Source organism: Tiliqua scincoides, chromosome 3, assembly GCF_035046505.1.
Source record: "Tiliqua scincoides isolate rTilSci1 chromosome 3, rTilSci1.hap2, whole genome shotgun sequence".
Classification (NCBI taxonomy): domain Eukaryota; kingdom Metazoa; phylum Chordata; class Lepidosauria; order Squamata; family Scincidae; genus Tiliqua; species Tiliqua scincoides.
Genome location: NC_089823.1, coordinates 146,992,358 through 146,994,903, shown reverse-complemented (window position 1 = coordinate 146,994,903; position 2,546 = coordinate 146,992,358).

The window sequence follows — 2,546 nt, the reverse complement described above, 5'->3', positions numbered from 1 at the left end:
CAAAAAGCAAAGGGCACCCCAGGGTGCAACTGAGCATGGGGGCTGGTTCCTGCTTACCCTAGTGCTGAAGGCAGGTTCCCTTGTCACTAATGCCTGCAGTGCAGCATGTTTACTCTGAATATGAGAGGAGTCTTTCCCCCGTCCTCAGATGCCTGAGCAAGTGATCTATTATTAAGCCGTGGCCTCTCCTCTCTGTCTCATCACTAAATTTGTCTCCATAGCTCCATTCTGGGTTCTGGTTATGGTAGATGCAGTGCTACTGGGTTACCCTTACTGGACAGGTGCAGAAGACTTCAAAGAATGTGTATCTCACACCTTTTTAATTAGAATTTGCATAATTGCATCCAGTGAGTGAGAACTGCTTATTGCAGTCCAAGTAGCCTTGGCTTGGCTCAGCCCTGCCCCTTGTTTCAAAAACGAGACTTGGCAAAAGTAGGAAGAAGAGCCCAGCGGAGGTGTTCAAGCCTTGTTCATTCAGGCCACCTGCATGGCTCTAGGGCAGGAGATCTATCTGCAGTTTCTAGGCTTGCCATCTGTATTAAGAAAGATTCATGATGTTAATCATTAATGGGACATCCACAATGATGGTTGTGGATGGCAACAGGAAAAGGAAGTAATAAGAGAGACTGTCACCCTTCCTGTACCCATACATATAGTTTAAGAGGCATGTATTTAACATACATTTAGTCTGGTGTGATAGAGCAACTACCAAAAAAATGTTAATAGGAAGAAACCTGGTATAGCATGATTGGGTTGTCAGTGGTGAACAGCAGAGACAGCCCAACAACACAGGCTAGAAGCAGCCATGTGTTTAGATGGTGCCCCATCCGGTGAAGAACTTGCCTTGCTTCCCAGTCAGCAGGAGGGGGGGGGGAAATGACCTTGGAATCAGCAGTGTGGACAGAGGTGTTGCAGGTGGGAGAGACTGCCCATTAAAAATGATTTTTTGTAACCAACTTGCTTCTTCATACAGCAGTACCTTGCGCTTTGGTCTGGCTAGGGACTTGAGCAGGGGTGTCACTCATTACATACAGAGGGCCGCTGAAGTTAGCATTCATGATGCCTGCTGAGGACCAGAAGTGACATCATTAAGCAGATGATGGTCAGAAATAAGCACTTTGCTCTCACATAGAAACTCATTAATTACTAAAGGCAGAAGAGAAAGTGTGCAGATAATATTTTCAAGATATGAGAAAGCCCGATTATCAAAGGGGGTGCAAATTGCTGTTGGGGGCATTACGTTTGACACCATGGACTAGATAAAGCATGGATGAAAATCAAAAGTGGATGAGTGTTAAGACATAGCCTTATTTAGCTTGCAAACTTATTTTGGCTGGCAAAATATGTTAATATTTAATATCTACACATGCAAATGTGTGCAAAACCTAAATAAACACAAATAACATAAAAACAACATAAGAACGTTGTCAAACACCATGGAAGAACAGACAAGAGAAAATATTTCTTTACTCAGCATGTGATTGGTCTGTGGAACTCCTTGCCACAGGATGTGGTGACGGCATCTGGCCTGGACACCTTTAAAAGGGGATTGGACAAGTTTCTGGAGGAAAAATCCATTACAGGGTACAGGCCATGATGTGTATGCGCAACCTCCTGATTTTAGAAATGGGCTATGTCAGAAGGCCAGATGCAAGGAAGGGCACCAGGATGAGGTCTCTTGTTATCTGGTGTGCTCCCTGGGGCATTTGGTGGGCCGCTGTGAGATACAGGAAGCTGGACTAGATGGGCCTATGGCCTGATCCAGTGGGGCTGTTCTTATGTTCTTATGTTCTTATGAAGGTTGGATGAAATTAGATGAAAGAGGAAAGCATGTGGACAAAATTGGAAATGTGGCTATAACTGAAAGTGGCTGAAAGTGCAAAGTGATGAAAATCAAGTGGATGAAAGTCAAGGTATTGCTGTACTACTGCAGTGGTGGCAAGGTGGTTTTTTAAAAAAAAGCTTTGATGATGATGCTTGCTTGGCAACCACTTTAATGGCATTTTGGTGCCAGGCCCCTACTCCTTTGCTGTTTTATTTTTCATTGTATCATTGCAGTTTTTATTGCATTATAAGCTGCCCAGGTTTGATATGGTCTTTTTAAACGCTTGTTTTTGAATGGCAGGGTATACATAAAATGAAAATAAATCAATGGAGTTTTGCAGAATGGAATATCTAGAAAATACATCTTGCAAATATTTTCAGAAGTATCTTGCTTACTGTTGCAAATCCTGGTTGCGCTTTCACTCCCCCTCACACTTCTAGTCTAATTATTCTTGTTTTATTATAATCTTACCTTTGGGCTGCAGGCCACTGAGTTTTTCTAGTTCACTGCAAAAGAAAATGGGAGCTGTGCCATATCCTGTTGGGCCTTACCTACTGTGACTGTGCTCTGCTATTGGCAAGTCAGTCAAGTTTAGCTAAGTGCTTTTTGTTTAAAAAAAATAAATGCAGACAGCATGATCAAAAGAGGCAGGTTATTGTGTTTCATGAACTGTTTTTAGAAACACAGCATTAAAGCTTTAGAAACACCTTTTCGTACATAT